This window comes from Orcinus orca, chromosome 13 (genome assembly GCF_937001465.1).
Source record: "Orcinus orca chromosome 13, mOrcOrc1.1, whole genome shotgun sequence".
In the NCBI taxonomy this organism is placed as follows: Eukaryota; Metazoa; Chordata; class Mammalia; order Artiodactyla; family Delphinidae; genus Orcinus; species Orcinus orca.
This window is the reverse complement of record NC_064571.1, coordinates 87,134,596-87,152,479: the sequence shown is the minus strand read 5'-3', so window position 1 is coordinate 87,152,479 and position 17,884 is coordinate 87,134,596. Positions and strand designations below refer to the sequence as shown.

General features: G+C 40.9%; 2 long non-coding RNA genes across 3 annotated transcripts in view; both read right to left on the bottom strand.

The window, feature by feature from the left end:
- Nucleotides 1-8,946, bottom strand: part of LOC125960766 (uncharacterized) — an 11,132-nt gene extending 2,186 nt beyond the window's left edge. Inside the window, exons 1-3 of one of the 2 annotated variants that reach the window (XR_007470776.1) lie at nucleotides 8,898-8,946; nucleotides 8,709-8,820; nucleotides 6,994-7,066 (exon numbers count right to left, since the gene is read on the bottom strand). This is a non-coding gene — a long non-coding RNA (uncharacterized LOC125960766). Of the gene's footprint in view, nucleotides 1-6,993; nucleotides 7,113-8,708; nucleotides 8,821-8,897 lie in introns of those variants that run through there. The other variant, XR_007470775.1, reaches the window with a different exon arrangement.
- A 1,357-nt stretch (nucleotides 8,947-10,303) lies between these two features.
- LOC125960835 (uncharacterized) lies at nucleotides 10,304-14,663 on the bottom strand. The gene is made up of 3 exons (XR_007470904.1): nucleotides 14,307-14,663; nucleotides 11,137-11,189; nucleotides 10,304-10,584 (listed from the first exon to the last, which is right to left on the bottom strand). It is a non-coding gene; the product is annotated as an uncharacterized LOC125960835 (long non-coding RNA).
- Nucleotides 14,664-17,884: the final 3,221 nt, after the last annotated feature.

The window sequence follows — 17,884 nt, the reverse complement described above, 5'->3', positions numbered from 1 at the left end:
AATTAATCTCTCTTGGCCAAAATGCTCCAGTTTCTCCTCAACTGTGTGTATGGTGGTAAAAGGAAAAGAGGTGGTTAAGACTCTCTTCCACAGCATATTGCTCCAGATATTGACTTTTAAGAGAAAAATCATTATTCTATGTATTCCATATGTTACACATTTCATCATCCTATGATTACAAAATACTACAGCAGCCCTTTCTTCATCCTGAAATTATTATAACTTGAGTCTCAACTGGCCTGGTCAACTGGTGACAATTTGCAGGGAAATGCAAAATATCCCTGCATATTCACTAGAATGACTAAATAAAATTAATAATTAATAAGTTTAAAAAGAAAAAAATGTAAAATGCCAACAACACCAAGTATTTGCAAAGATATAGAGCAACTTGAATTCTCATACACTGCTAGTGGGATTTCAAAATAGTAAAACGACTTTGGAAAATAGTTTGACAGTTTCATATAACATTTCATAGATATTTACCATATGACTTAACAATCCCCCAGAATAAAAACATGTACACATAGGACTTGTATAGGAATAATCATACCAGCTTTATTCATAATCACAAACAATTGGAAACAACCCAAACATTCATCAACAGTTGAATTGCTGTATAATCATACAATAGAATACTGCTCAGCCATAGAAAGAAGTAAATTACTTATGCCCACAACAACATGGATAAATATCAAAAATATTATACTGAGGGGGCTTCCCTGGTGGCGCAGATGGTTGAGAGTCCGCCTGCCGATGCAGGGGACACGGGTTCGTGCCCCAGTCCGGGAAGATCCCACATGCCGCAGAGTGGCTGGGCCTGTGAGCCATGGCCGCTGAGCCTGCACGTCCAGAGCCTGTGCTCCACAACGGGAGAGGCCACAACAGTGAGAGGCCCGCGTACCGCAAAAAAAAAAAAAAAAAAAAAAATTAAAAAAAAATATTATACTGAGAGAAAAAAGATATAAAGTAGTTCATTCTGTATGACTTCACTTATGTGAAATTCTAAGAAAACCAGAACTAATGTATAGACAAAAAGCATATCAGTGATTGCCAGAGTCAAGGTAGGGAGGAGCTTGACTGCAAAGGGAATAACATAACTTTTGGGTGATGGGATTGCTGAGTGTGGTAGTAGTTATGGCTCTTCCTAGAGCCCATGAGGTCCCTTTTGCACTGCTTCTTGGTTCTATCCAACAACTGGACAAAAATGACCCCCTGCTCTTAGGAATGCCCTCGTGTGTCGCTGTGGCTTAGAGTCCTGCCTAACTATCCAGCAGCCCAAACAACAGAGGACATTTCTCCACTCATCCCACATCCCCTCTCCTGCTCTCATCCTCTCCTCTGTGCAAGAGTAGCTTCAAGATTAACATCCACCCTTGATCAGACAGAAGAGGAAAGATCATCCATTCTGTTCAAGAGAAAATGAACCTGCATGGTATTTGCTCTACACACTGAATCAGACCACCTTAATAGTTTATGTCCCAAAGACTAGGCTATTCAGTCTTAACAGATTCCATAGTGTGGTCCACCGGTCATGTTTCTCCAGCATAGTATGAAGTAAAGGACATCCACATCCATCCAGTAAACAAATATGTGTTCCTTATATAACATCCACACATGAAATGTGTGCACAGGAGGGTACATACACACACTCAAACACAATCTTCCCCCCAAGCAATAATATTCTCACATAGCAAAAGTTAACAAAACACAGGATAAAAGGAAGTTAAGTACAAGGAGAAAAAGATAGAAAAGACCCACAGAGCCATAGATCCTGGGTGAGAAAATACATTAAAAGTTAAAGCTGAGAAATTTAGGTGATCCTTTGGCATCAGTGTGATCATGAACACAAATTCAGGTTACCTGAATGATCTAGGACATAAAGACGTACAGGAAGATGGATATAGATACACACACATATACATATTAATAGATGATAGATTATGATGATGTTGATGATGGTAGAAAGATAGATATAGATACAGATAGATACAATTTCAATATAGAATTTTAACTATTGTAAAGACTTCCTGACTCCCCACAAAATATGTCTACTGACTCTCCAGGGTAAATTCCAGTTTAAGTAACACTATTACAAGGACTCATTTTAAGCATGAGAAAAGAAGATCTCTGTCTCAGTAACATTAAAATGAAGCCATCAGGCATTTCCAACACAGAGGGTAATATAAATTACACACTAGCCGCTTCATGACAAAGCTGAAAGAGTCTCAGTTGAAAAGCTGGACATCATGAAGAATTTTAGAAATAGCCAGAACTAAGCAGTATCTCAGATAGAACATCAGAATTTTCCTTTCCTTTGTGGCAAAGGAACCAGGAGTTGGAAGAAAACTGACATTTGTGGCTCACCTACTAAATGCCAGGCATTTTGTATGTACATCACATATATTACCATATGAAATTTAATTTAGCAACCAAGAGGGGTAATTTGAAATTATCTTACACTATTATGGAAGATACAGATGGGACTTAAAAATCTTGTGTGAAGATGTAAACCAGTTAACTCTCATAGTTCCTATATTTCCAGAAAAAGATTTATTTTTTTGTGTTATATTTTTTACTAATGTCTGTGTGGCCCACTAGCCTATAAGCTCTATCAAGAATACTGGTCAGATCTGGATTTTACTCACGACTGGATCCCCAGTTCCTAGCACATGGACTATCATGTAGTAAAGATTCAATAAATCATTTGTAAATAACTGAACAAATTGCTGATTTTCCCCATATTGCTTGTATTTATGGGACACATTGATTTTCTCAATTTAAGGAAACAATCCTTAAACTCTTCTCTGTGGAAACAGGAGACAGAATATTAATGACAACACCTGAAAACTTAACTATGGAGTTATGAACAGGACCTAAAAATAGATTCCTCTGATAACAGCTTCACCCGACAAATGTTAGGCTCTGTAAAGCTTCCCTCTCGTAGACACAGGGCAAAGCCACACATTCACAGTTGTCAAGTAACACTCTTAGCTAAAACTTAAGCAGAACAAAACCTGACAGTGAGCCATGGTTGAATCTTAGTCCCGGCTACATAGTATCTCCTAGGAAAGTGAGTGTTTTCCAGATTAACGTAAATGCCAAAGCTGGAGCTGTGAACATAATTATGGCTGACATTTTTGTTCACCCGCTTGACAGATAGTTAGCAAGAACTAATTGTCTTATGCAGAAAATGTTTCAATTTTTAGAAGAGATGAAGGGAAACGGCTTATAGTACTGAAAGACAAAAATAGTACCATTTCTTGTTCCATTCCTGCTAACCTGTGGAGGTTGGAAAGAGGTTGGGGACTCTTCTCCTCCACCCACTGTCCCACAGGACAGAGACTCTACCCCATGTGCAGAAAGCTGCAGCTCCAGTAGCCATTGTTCCAGTTCCTTTTAGGGTAGAGGTCCCACAGCAGGAGAGGTGAGCCAAGAAGGTCACAGATGATCGCCTCCACACAGAGACCAGCTCAGAGAGCTGGGATGTCATCCCGGGAGAAGCAGGCCACTGTCCCAGCCCCTAGCTCTGAAGAAGTGGCTCAGACACTTTGCTGAAGGGGAGAGAGAGACAGGCCAACATAGCAGGAAGATCAGAAGTTCTCCCCAAAGAAATTGCTGTTATTCAGGACAGAATGTAGTGAGATTCAAGCCTAAAGACTTTCTCAGAAACAGAGGAGATTCTGGTGGTAAGCAATTAAGAAGCCAGTCACCCCATGACAGCAAGGAGCTAAACAGTAGTCCAGCTAGTTTACCAGAAAGAACCAGCCAAGGAAAGAGCCGGGAAGATATGTCAGAACAAGTCCCAGGGACTGGCCTCAAAAAGAGCCCTGGAGGGCTTCCCTGGTGGCGCAGTGGTTGGGAGTCCGTCTGCCGATGCAGGGGGCGCGGGTTTGTGCCCTGGTCCGGGAGGATCCCACGTGCCGCGGAGCGGCTGGGCCCATGGGCCATGGCCGCTGAGCCTGCGAGTCCGGAGCCTGTGCTCCGCAGCGGGAGAGGCCGCAGCAGTGAGAGGCCCGCGTACCGCAAAAAAAAAAAAAAAAAAAAAAAAAAAAAAAAGCTCTGTAAAGGGGCCCAGGTTTAATCATATTAGTCTGCAGAGCAATTTATGCCCTAGGATTGTTGAAAGCAGTAAGCAGTCAGGATTAGCAGGGGCCTAAGAGCTGAGTGTGATACCAAAAGTGGCAGACAGCTTAGCAGAGAGACCAGGGAAAGAGACAGATACAGGGAGCCCTCCAAAACGTCCATCATCTCTGGGTCCTGTCCACATGTCCAAGGCTGAGCCCACAGTGAGTGAGTACAGACACTTCACACTGAGCAGGAAATAGACTTCACGGAAATAGTCTATTCAGGTCACAAGACAAATACATAAGCAAATGACAACAAGCCCTGAGGGGGTGGGGGGGTGGGAATCAATATTCATGTTGTTAAAATATATTATCTAAGATGTCCACTTTTTAATATTAAAAGAAAATGAGGCATGCAAAGAACAGGAAAGCATGATTTATACCGTCCCTTAGAAGCCATGCAGTAGGATCATCCAGTTGACACCGAAATTATCTTTAACTATAGAAGATCTAGGAGCAGAGAGAAAGCTGTAATCCTCAGATATTCACAGGACCTTGGGATGTTCTAGACACTGTCACATGCATGCTGTGACTCTGTACTTCTTGTTTAATCTACTTTCTTTCTTTTTGTATGAATACAGAGTACGGGCATATGTGTGTGTGTGTGTGTGTGTGTGTGTGTGTGTGTGAAACAATTTATCATGTTAGAGACACCTATTTGTCACTCTTTACCTTCTTCCTTATAATAAATACACATGTTAGATATTTTTAAACTTGTGCCCAAAAGCTGCGTCCTGAATTTAACACTATTTGATTTTTGAAAGCCATTATTACTGCTTTTATCCTGAAGTTGTGCTTCATCCATTGTAGTCACTCAGTGTCCAACACTCACTAACCTATTACGTGTGCCGTATTGTTCCAACAGAAAATTGAGATTTACTGTTTGACAAGCATGAATTAGGTTAGGAGGATTATAGAGGATTGGAAATGAAGATTATTCTAAACTCTGAAACATAGATTCACCAGAGGTATTAAAATAATAATAAATTTATCTTTGGTAGGCATTCCTTATTAATCACCTTCATCTCCATAATTACTTGATAATATATCATGCCCATTTGCATTTGAGGGCATCAGGCCTCAGTGTGTTACATTACCTCCCCAAGCTATACATCTTATTGTGCTTAAGGATGCTATTCATTTTATCCATTTTTAAATCCCTTGCTCTTTTCAACTTGCCAATCTCATAGCAAACCTTTGCTTAGAATACCATTTCTGGCTTCTTCATGATTACTGAACCATTTCCTTAAAAAGCTTGGTATTGTCTCTACAGCCTTTGTAGGACAACGGTGCTGCCAGCCCCTGATAAGCCTCTCTGCTCAGTTCTCAATCATCCTCTAGATGCCATATTTGTGTGACCCACATCTTCATTTCCATTCCTGATCTGCCTCTAATCTACAATTCCAACAGATTGTAAATCCCAACTATTGTCTTGCTACTGGCGCATCTAGCCCCTCCATGGAGCTCAATGAATTATGATAATGGCTAACATATGACCGAACAACTTAAAAAAAGGATTACGTTTAAATATTTACCATATAATGCCAACATCCTGAGTATAACAAATACCTCTTAGACATAAGAAAATGTGTTTGGCTATATCACTGAACACAGTATTTTAAAAATCTAACAGCTGGGATGAATATGTTTAACATCAGTGTTACAATGAAAGGGTGATTACGTCACATCAGTGAGAGACTGAGAGACCAAAAACAAAAAACTAGTAATTCCGTAGTAGAATTACGATGGAATATTTTTTTTAATGGAAAGGACCTTGGGCATCATCTGGTTATTTTTTCTAATGAAGTATAGTTGATTTACAGTTAGTGTTAGTTTCTGGTGTACAGCAAAGAGATTTATTCATATATATATATATATATATATATATATATACACACACACACACATTTTCCGATTATTTTCCATTATAAGTTATTATACAATACTGAATATAGTCTCCTATGTTTACAGGAATCCGAGCCCGCCCTGGGAAGGCTGCTCAGAATGAAGGCCATGCTTTAATTCCACCCTATCGCCAAGCCACGTGGACCCCTAACTGGGAGCTGCAGGATTATGACTATTTAATCCTCCTCTGTGCATTTCCCCTTGCTTTTTTTCCTGCTTCCAAACCCCAACTCTGTCTCATGTTTCTATCGCCCAAGAGAGAGCCTTGCACCAGCCCACCAGCAAGCACAGTCCTCCTGGGGTACAGACCACAATCTCCCCATCACCCGGGTCGGTTGGGCTGAGACATATGAGCACAGCCTGGTGTTTTCAGCTGCTTCCCGAGCAGAAGGGCAGGAGGCAGGGCCTCCATGCACAGGACTGGGAAAGTGGTGGCCCTGCTCGGGGTTCCTTGTCTTGCACACCTTCGCGCCTGGGAGTTACTCCGCTAAGGAGAATTTTCTCTACATTTAGCAAAATCAGGGCGAGTGCCTAGGAAAGTTACACACATTGGTCCCTCAGGTAACAGCCCTACCCTTGGCCAGGGAGACCACTTATCCAAGCAAAATTAGTGGATTTTTGCCTGAATATGACTTAATCTGTATGGCATAAAGAAAGGATTTCTCAGCTATTGGCACATGGGCAGATTGTTCAGATGGTTAAATATTGCAGTGTTTTAGAACTGGAAAAATCCTACTACCTCACATGAAGGTAAGAAAACCAATGTTGAAAGAAGTCAAATGAGACACAGGGCAAGACCCAGTCTGCACATTGACTGGCGGCAGAATATGTTAGAACCAGAACTCCTGGTGCAGGCTTGTTCGCTTCTATAGGATGTGAAGTTGGTCCAGCTGGCCAGTTATTTTAAGCCATTGGCTTTTAAGTCTGGAGGTTGCGTGCAGTGGGTTGGAGAGGTGAGCCTGACCTGGAGATGGAGGAAAAGTTCAAAGCCGTCTTCGTTTCTGTCAGCAGCCCTCTCTCCCTCCTCACCAAGTGATCTCGGGAGGTGAAATGAAAGTCATGTCAGTTTATACCCAGGAGAACCTGGAAACAATAAAGGCTTAAATTTAGACAAGAAAAACGAAAACGAATGATCATCAAAAGAGGCACTCTTATGGTCAATTAAAAAAAAAAATCCTACTGAGAGACTAAAGCGAGATTTGGGGATTTTCTTTTCATAGAATTGTCGTGGTGTGAGGACTTGGAGAGACATTTGTATCCAAGCTTTTCTTGGGAGATGAGGTCACTTTCTCACAAGTACTTTTAAATAAACACACACACGCAGCTATACATATAGGTACGTATATGTAGTTTATTTTAAAACCATAGTATTTCTTATTTTTCTGTATTTTGCCCTAGTTTCTGCTAAAGGCCACTATGCATTCACATTTAAATATGGCTTCAGCTTCAATTTAGCATAACGTGTACCCCAATTTATTGGGTATAAAGTGGTTAACAGAAATGCCATGAATGCATATTCAAGGAGACCCTTTAGCTGCATTAAGAAGAAAGTACCAGCTTTCCTGCTAACCTAGAAATGTAATTTTTAGTTCATTCCTCAATCAGGAGGTAACTTTTCAAAGCCCAACCTGAAAGCATGAAATGTAACCTTCCTAAAGGTGAGAAGAGACCCAAATCACAGATGAGGAACAAGAATTCTTGTGGAAGTAGACTTAGCAGTTGTGAAGCTGCAGGAAGATAAAGAAGCTTATCTTAGGATAATAAATACCTACAGGCTGGCATTTTGTAAGAAATGTCACTTATATAAAATGTGGAGGTTGTTGGATATCAATGTTATGTTGAAACACATTCCTACGTAATTATTTTAACTAAAGGCACCTGGTAAGGGCAAACTTGAGGCAGTTTTTTGTGTTGTCTCTTTTTTTTAATTTTAAGATAAAATAAACTTTCAGGTAATTGCTTCCTACCATTTTGCTGTTTTGTTTTGGTTTTCCCTTATACCAGCAGAAACAAAAGACATCCATCATGAAGCAGAACTTTTTTGAAGTGGGACAACCATGTGTGCCCTCCCTCAACCTTAAGGCAAGCAGACCGATTCCCTCTTCCTCTAAATTCTAGCATTCTGACTCCACAGGAAAGTACAATAGTCCAACAGATCTACCAATACTCTCTTGTTATAAAATGCTAGAGAGTTTCTGGAGACGGAGTTTAAAAATTGCACAGGAGGCAAAGAACTTTCTAAAACAAAGAGGCTTGAGATCCTAACCCTTTTCTGTTAAGGTTAGAGACTGTTAGAATATTTCTGATGGACTGAAGTAGCTTCAAATAAATTGAGCAGTCTGTGAGGGACACCAGGGGCTAAGCCACTGGCGAGTCTCTGCAGGCTTCCTAGAGTCACCACCAAGGGTGGGGCAGCCCATTGCAGACGCAGCACAGGAACGATGGCAGAACCACATGCAGCCCTCCTCCCACCACTACCCAGGGTCCTGAAGCTGAGGACACGTGGCTTGGGGAGCATGGATATCTCAGGTATGTTCAAAGAGCAGCCTAACAGTGGCTCAGACTGACTTTGGTAAAAGGAACATTCTCCTCCCCCAAGGAAACACCACAAGAGTGATGCACATCAGACACCGTAACCCATCCTGCCGCGGGCACAGAACCTTGAGGCTTCCTGCTCACCTGATTCAAGGTGGTGTCTGCCTGAGCTTCTGCAGTCCTTCCGCAAGGACCACCCAAGTGCTCAGCTCAACTGAGTGTAGCAGCCACATCATAGAGAACAGCCTGGACCCTCCTGCAGGATGATCGGATTTCAGAATCCTCAGCAGTCCTTTGGGTTTATATTTTTCTCTTTGAGATGTTGGTACCTACCCCTGAATTGCTGGATTGAATCAGAACTTGTCCTTTTCACAGGAAGAAGAGAACTCTGGAAAAAAGAAAAAAATAGTCTCTCCATTTGCAGATGGCAGACTGGTCATAATCTGGAGGTTAAGAGAGTTCCCTGAGTTTATACACCAAACCAATGAACTGGATTATACGGCAGCTACATGAAGCTTATCATTCTGGAAGGTGAGTTTAGCCTTTCTTAGCTAATTTTTTGTTTGTGTTCCTAAATGTCCGATTTAGAGATTCCACTATTCCCACAATTTGAGGCATACGCCTGGATTGTGTGGCTCCTGTGTTATTGACTTAATTCAGATTCTGAATTAAATAGTTTTATCCGTCTGAGCTGCCTCCCTTACAGGATGTGAATTCACAGACTTCTTTCTTCCTTAGCATACTTCATACTATACTCACATTAGAAACACTCCACAAAAACAGTACCAAGGCTTCAAGGGAATGCTAACAGAACAAAAATAAAGAGAGACAAAAAAAAAAAAGAATGCTGTGAAAATCCTGCTTGCTAAATAGAGGACTAAATGAAAGTGTTTTTCTGAAGTCTGCGTTTTAAACATAAACAGATCTGCAAAATTCCCCTCTGAGATCCTTTCACTGTATTAACACATTCTCAAAGCTTAAAGTTTACTCTTTGAAAAATTAGCCCAAAGAATAGTGCATTGTGCTTCAAAAGAATACTTTAAGATGATCTCTCCCTGGGCGTGAAATTTTATTCTTAAGAGACTGAAGTAAAAGATAGTGAAGGTAAGATGGCAGTAAGCGCCCCCAAAACAATGTTGAATTCAGTTATTAGTTTTCTCAAAGAGTTTACATTCATACTCGAGATCAATTTAAAATGGAGACTAACGATTCTAAACTAAATAAGGTTTGAGGTTTGAAAAGTAGCATTATAAGTTTAATTTATTTTTATTTTTTGTCACTTTGAATTTTACACATCTTCCTACAAATGAGTTTAGGATGATTTGCACCATTTGACTAAAACACGCATGCTCTAATATAAAGCAGCCCTCTTTCTGCTTCTCCACACCCTAAATTCACAGGCTCTTTTGACAGAGTTTGAAGCTTAATTCAAATAGATGTGCCTGCATAGAGCATCTACCTTGTACCAGGGACTGTGAGAGTAGAAAGGTAATGAAAACTTCATTCCCAAAATCAAGTTGCTCATAAATTTGTGGGTGAGGCATAATATACATAAAAATAAGACATGATGAAATAGACAAAATATAGGCAGTGTTTGCTGGAAAAAGGAGCAGAGAGAAATTCATTGGGGCAGGACTGGGAGGGATGGGGGTGGTATGATCAGGGAATAACTGAAAATAGCCAGAGTCAGCCTTAGGAAACTATCCTCAAAAATCAGTTTTAATTCTCCTGTGCGTGCAGATGGAAGGTGGTGAGCAGTGTATAAAGGGGGAAGCCACTGGCCTGTGTGTGGAAATTGAAGCATGGAGGGAAGAGCCAGGTGCAAGGAGACCCAGGAAGGAAGAAATGATAACCTCTGGATTCTCAGCTTTCAAATCCCAGCAACTCATTTGATTCTCACAACAGAACCAACTACGAAGATGCTGAGACTATAAAGGAATGAAACATCTCACTGGACTAGCGCCCATGTTTCATAGGTAATAGGCTGGAACTTAAAGCCGTGTCTTCTCCTTATTCTGTGCTGCAGGGAGAGAGAGAGAAAGAGAGAGAGGAGGGAGAATTAAAGTAGGAGGCTTTCCAGATAACAAATAACTAATGCCATTTGCTTTCATTGTTCTGAATGTTCTCCTAATTGAGAATTACATGAGGTTCTTTGCAAACTATGCCCATTTAGTGGATTGGTTGATTAATTAATTTGCTGAGGAGATTAGCTCCTCCCTCAGCAAGATGGCGGCAAGATTGATCTGCCCTCTGGAAGCCAGAATGGTCCCTTCACTGGGGCAGAGATATTTGGACACCCACAGAGAAAGGAGTATTGGGTGGGATGATTTTCCTGCACCCAACTCTCACTTCCCCTTTTCAGGCTATACATCAAGAGGGTTTTGGCATCTTTTTAACTCTGGGATTTTGACACTGCCACAGATATATTCGTAGTTTGTGTATTTTAATTGTATTTCCTTTATAATGTATGACAAAATAGCATACCCACAGGTTGTAGCAGGTGAGTTGCAAGTTGTATTATTTTAACATATACGGAAAGTGAAAGAGGAGATGATTTTGTTTCATTCATTACCTTTTGTAAATGCTTATAAACTTCCAGAGTGAAGATGTCTGGATCACCATCACCTGCAGGATTTCGTTAAAAATTTTCTCTTTCCCTCCTGCCACCCTCCACTGCTGGGGAGGATTCCCATTAGATTTTTAAGGCTCCCAGATGACTTTGATGATCAGTGAAACATTGGAAATACCGAATTAGAGTACCCTAACCATAGAAGCACACATATTTAAGTGTGTTCACAATAATTACTTTAAGGATAATTAATGCTTTCATAATCAATAAATAAAGGATGAAACTGGTTATATGTTACTCTGAAGTGTATATGTGCTAAGGCAAAATGGGGTGTGTGAGGCATGAACCACCCTAGGTAAACCTGAACAGCAGAAGTCCAGATCCTGGAGAGCGTAGCATAGATCCTTGCTTCTCCCAGAGTGGACCTCAGACCAGCAGCTCTGGCATCTGCTGGGAGCTTGTTAAAGTGCAGATGTATCTAGTGAGACAAATAAGAATCTGTATAGTAACAAATTACCAGGTTATTCCCACCAGGAAATTTTAAGAAATCTTAGGTTCTTCACCTTGACTGCCTGTTAGAAGCAACTGAGACAATCTTTAACATGACAATTCCAGGTTCCTACCCCAGAGAAATGATACCAGGTTCTAGGGGTGGAGCCTGGGCATTTTTGGGTTTTTTTGTTGTTGTTCTGTTCTGTTTTGTTTTGTTTGTTTGTTTAATTTTTATTGGAGTATAGCTGACTTACAATGCTGTGTCTGTTTCTGCTGTACAGCAAAATGAATCAGTTATATATATACATATGTCCACTCTTTTTTAGATTCCTTTCCCATATAGGTCATTACAGAGTATTGAGTAGAGTTCCCTGTGCTATACAGTAGGTCCTTATTAGTTATCTATTTTATATAGAGTAGTGTGTATATGTCAATCATAATCTCCCAATTTATCCCTCCCCCACTTACCCCCTGGTAACTATAAGTTTCTTTTCTACATCTGTGAGTCTATTTCTGTTTTGTAAGTAAGTTCATTGGTACCCTTTTTTTTAAGATTCCACATATAAGTGATTTCCTATGATATTTGTCTTTACCTTTCTGACTTAGTTCACTCAGTATGACAATCTCTAGGTCCATCCATGTTGCTGCAAATGGTGTTATTTCATTCTTTTTTAAGGCTGAGTAATATTCCATTGTATGTATGTACCACATCTTTATCCATTCCTCTGTTGATGGACATTTAGGTTGCTTCCATGTTCTGGCTATTGTAAATAGTGCTGCAGTGAACTGAGCATTGGTGTTTTGAAACCAATGCCCAATTCTGCCTTGTCACAATACTATTTATATGAAAGAGAGAAGGCTTTTCTCCCACTCAGTATTGGCAAGCCTACGAGTACCTCCTTCCATGAAGGTAACAATGTCGCCAGGAGTGCCGCCCTGTTACAGTACCCACACTTGGAGACCAGCATCCCATTAGCCCCATTCACTGGCTGGGGACAGCCTTAGGGCTCTGACACCCTGTGTGTACACAATCCAGCTCCTTCATTTCCTCTGGTACCCATGAGATCAGACTGAAGCTTTGCTAATGATGAAAGTATGACAAATTACCTCTGAAGAGCCCAAGCACTCATTCTGTGGTCAGTGCCTTTCACTGTATCAACTAATTCAGAGTCTCTTTCATTTCATCAAGTGATGAAAACTGTTTTCACAATTTCTTTTACAGATGGAAGAATTAAGCTAACACATATCATCAGGTCTCTAATCTTAGGCCAATAATGAGTTTTTTTTTTTTTTAATTTGAAGGGACAAGAAAGAAAGAAGTAAATATTGCATTTACGACTAAATTTTTCCTCACATTATGAGTATGATTTAAAAATAAAAATTAACTGCAATAGAATTTAATTGCCTTCAGTCTTATTGAATTCAAGGTTAGATGATGTGATCAGCCCTATAAAGCAAAATGTTCAGTGAATCAACTCAAATTTCACAAACGCAGGTGAGGTTAAGAGGGTACAGTTTAGGTGGCATGGATCAGTGGACATCACAGAATCACTGTAAGATGCTGATCTTTGTAGTTTTCTCTTACTAAAATTTACTAATTCAGAGAAGAGGCCCTCCTTTTGTTTTTAAAGATCTTTCATAGTATTACCTGCTGGTCTTATCCTTCCCCTCCTCACATTAGATAACCAAGAACCCAAGAGATAATCAAAATGGCCATTCATTTTAAAATATCTTAATCTCATCATACCTACTTATAATCATCCATTGAGCTAGAATTTATAAAGTACATTTACATATATCACCATATTTAATGTTTTACTATCCTCTGGGTCATTATTTCAGTTTGATTTACAGATAATGACACAAATAATTTTAATATTTCATATGCACATATTGACTTGGAGGTTACATTTCTTTGAATTACTGCTTCACATCACTGAAGATTCAAAGTTACCCTCAAGTTCCAAACTGACTTAGGAGCACCTAGTAAGAGGGTGGTGAGGCCAGGTGGTGAAACAAAGAAGCACACCTAAAGTATAATATGGCTTCAGTACTCAAGGGGCTTATAGTTTACTTGATAAAGAAAAAAGCATTTGTCAATTAAACATTTGAAATAGCAAAAAGCAACATGTATAGTGACACAGTGAGTAATACAGATAATGAAATGTTTAGAATGTGAAATGTTGGAATAAAGGAAAAAGAACTTTGAGCTGGGAGAGGAAGTTCCAACTTCCACCTGGATGAGTCCTGAGAGGTCACAGTCTCTCCCTGGCCTCGCCACACTCCCCAGGAACAGGAAGGATTTGCTTAAAACCTCACAGTTTCCTCTCCAACTGGAAAAGCTACTGTCTGGGGTAAGCGGAGTTTAAGTGAAGAGTGAGGACTGAGCTGGCCACTGTAGATGAAAAGGAGCTGATAATACCCAGGTGACCAGGAGAAGAGGAGGATCGGGAAGCCTGCTGCAATTTGTCATGCAACAGAAGTTTCAACCCCCACGATGTAATTCTTCTCTGAGCTCTAAGAGCCTCTCCAGCTCATGTAGCCTGAAGTCAGCTAAGTGCAGATATTAATTCTGAGGGCTCTTGGTTCAGAGGACACTTATGTTGGGCATAAATTCCCTCACCACCGTTTACTGGTATGACAGTACTTACTGCACCATATCCAGTTTTCTGTGAGCATACCTGAATGCAGAAATAAACCGTATGAGTGAAGAACTGTTTGTGTTTTTCTGTCAGTGTTGTCGGATTCATCTTTGCCATCCTCTATAGACCAAATCCAGGGCCTTGCGCCTCACAAGTGCTAAATAAATGCTTGCTGAATCTGACTCTCTTGCTGAACAGAATAAGGGAGAAGCAAAGTTCACTTTTCTTTTCTCGTTCTCAGGACTGGGAGCAGGTGAGGAGCTCGATAATAGCCAGAAAAGGAGAGTTGTGGGCCATTCCTTTAGACCAGTGGCTGCAGTCTGACCATGTGAAGGTGAGTCTGCCTGGAGGAGTACGGTGTGATCATACACAGCAGATTATGAAGTAAGTCACAAGCCCCACCCGCCTCTGTTATGCCTTGCTACCACACCCCTTTAGGTTGTTGGCTCTGACCCGGAAACCATTTGAGTTTGTAACTCCAGATTCAGAAAACAATCAGAGCCAAGAAAAGATTTGACATAACATCTGTCTGCTAACAGCTTAGATTGGAAAAAGATTTCATTATTGTGGAGCTTTTAAAACATTTAAGCAAATATAATGTAGTTCTACAAAACAAGTATCAGGTAGTTTCTCTGAGTCTCTCAACATATAATGGCCAAGATATGAAGTTTGGTTATCAGACAGAGTATAAGAAGTGGACTTCTGAAGAACATTTGTGAAAACACACCATTGGTTTTTCCAAACGTGTTCTTTGATTTTAGGCCTCCTTCTTCTCTTGGAGTAAGACAAATCTTTAAAATAAATGTTGGCAGAGACTGGATAGCTTTTCTCCAGATGTGCATAATACAGACACTCTATCAGACCATCTACTTATATCATGACCCCAGGAAAGTTCTTGAATCTCTTTGAGTCTCAGTTTCTTCATTCATCAAGTAGAGGAATAATGCCCACCAGACAGGGTTATTTTAAGAACTCAAGAACTAATGCTTATCGAGTGCTTCCTATGTTCCAGGCCCCATACTATGCGTTATACCTGCACTAACTCATTTAACCTCACACTAACCCAAGGGATTAGGGACTGTTATTACCACCCCAGTTCATAGATGTGGAAGCTCAGGTGTAGGGAACATAGGAAGTTGCCCAGGTTATACCTCGTGAGTGAGAGAGCCGGGCTCAAAGAGAGACAGCCTGAGCCTGAGACCCACACTCTTGATCCCCAGCCCCAGTTCCTTGAACCTATGAAGTGCTCAACTGTGGTTGTGCTCTCTCCTCTTGGACCTCTTCTTGACATCTTCGTCTTCTATTTCATCAGAAATTATATGGGAGATGCTGCAACTCTAGAACAATGTGAAAATGTCCTATGTGATTTTTCCGTAAGTGCAAGACTTCTAAATATATTGCAGTATCAATTCTTAATAGTATTTCAAATGTTGAACCCAGATCCAGTTACCTCTGTTCCTGTATTCCTGTTCTGATCAAAAAATCAGAATTGCATTAATTATATCACCAATGGAGCAGAATTGATGTTTCAGCTGCATAGGTCCAGACAATTTGTTTACTTTTCCAGTAGACTGCCTCATTTATTCAGTCAAATACAGAAATACTCTCATAATATAATTTTATAAATAACAGAAAATGTATTCTTATATGCCCAAACATTTTTTTTTTTTTTTTTTGCGGTACGCGGACCTCTCACCCTTGTGGCCTCTCCCGTTGTGGAGCACAGGCTCTGGACGCGCAGGCTCAGCAGCCATGGCCCACGGGCCCAGCCGCTCCGCGCCACGTGGGATCTTCCCAGACAGGGGCCCGAACCCGTGTCCCCTGCATCAGCAGGCGGACTCTCAACCACTGTGCCACCAGGGAAGCCCTGTTTTTTAATTTTTAAAGCCAGCTACTAAGTACAGCTTTGTTAACTTTTGTAGCTCCTCCGCATTGCTGAGCAGAATGAGAAGATAGGTCTGCATCCACACTTACGATGAGGTCACAGGAAAGAGCATCTTTCCTTCCCACCAGGCATCCCTGAGGCCCCTGGAGAAGGTGGCAGGTGACCCAGGTGCGGGCAGTGATCAGAGGTAAGCAAACAGGATTGAAGCAAGGAGCTCATGCACAGAACAAAATGTGACCAGTGGAAGGTGAAACCTACAGATTCAAAACCCAGTAGGGGAATTCCCTGGCGATCCAGTGGTTAGGATTCGGCACTTTCACTGCAGTGGGCTCGGGTTCGACCCCTGGTCTGGGAACTAAGATTCCATAAGTCACGCAGCGAGGCAAAAAAATTTAAAAAATAAAAAAAATAACTGGTAGTTTTCAGAAAATCAGCAAGAGGGGCCCCATTACCAAACTCAAGTGTTTCACTGAACATGAATACATCCCAGAGGTCCTGGGGATCCAGCAGACCTGGGACCTCTTTGTACATCCCCAGAGGTGGAAGTCTTACCATGAAGACAAGGCAATGCAATGTCCTTTGAGAAGCTGGCTTTGAGCCCTGTGGCCTTGGGTAAGGTGCTTACATTCGGGGGCTCAATTTCCTCAGCTGCTAAGTTCCTGCAGGGCTTCTGTGAGAGGCAGAGAGAACACCTGTCAAATGCTTGGACGTGGTTAGCAAATGGTAAGCACTGTGGGTATATGCAGAGGCATGCAAGTCCCATGCCAGCTGTAGGTGACAGCAATTCACGGAGGCAAACACTGAGAGTTTATTTTGAGACACACTTACGCTTGAAACACAGGCTTCCGGAGGGCAATGCCTGGCACACCGAGATTGTGTTGAGGGCCTTAGACACCACAGCATTCACTATTGAACAGCCAAGCTCTTTCCACACTACCTAGCAATTTATTTCTGGGTTAATATGAGGTGATGGTTTCAACCTGTAAATCCCATTAAGTTTGAATCCTGGTTACGTCAAGGTAATGCATAAGAAACAAGGTTGTCATGGCAATTTATATCTGAGACTCACAGGTGATCATAGACCCTAGCTCTGAGGCTCAAGGGAGAGTATATTTTCCATGCTTCATTTTTCATACTGGAATTCTCTTCCCCTTCCAACATCCAAAGACTCGATTGCTGGAATCTCTGTGGGGCAGAGATTGACTTTTTACATTGTTTGAATAATGCTCTGAGGTGGTAATTACAAATCTAATAGATACATTTTTATATTGGAAAATTCTATGTATCTGAGAGCTTTCAGTAATGACTATTTTTTAATCTAATAGTTTGAGGTAAACATAGGGATAACCTTCAAGCATATTCCCCTTGATAAATGTGTGAGATCAACTCTGCGCTGTTCTAAATAAAACCCCTTCGTTATCTAGTTTGAGGCTATATTTTCAACATTCAGCAAATAAAACGTACCTCTCACACTTGAGACCTCGCTCACTGAATTTAGCTCAGGTACGTATTTCAGATTCCTCTTTGTGACACAATTACTTATATTATTGTAAGGCACACAAATGGCCCAAACTGTTGGAATTGTGACTTCTATACAAATAGGAAGATCACTTTGTCATGAGACCTTTCAGAGAGGTTAGAGGTTCTAAACTACTTACCCTGTTGGCCCAGAGTGTGGTAGCAAAAGAATTATTTGCTTTTACAGGCCAGTCTGGCTGTTTCCAGTACCCTT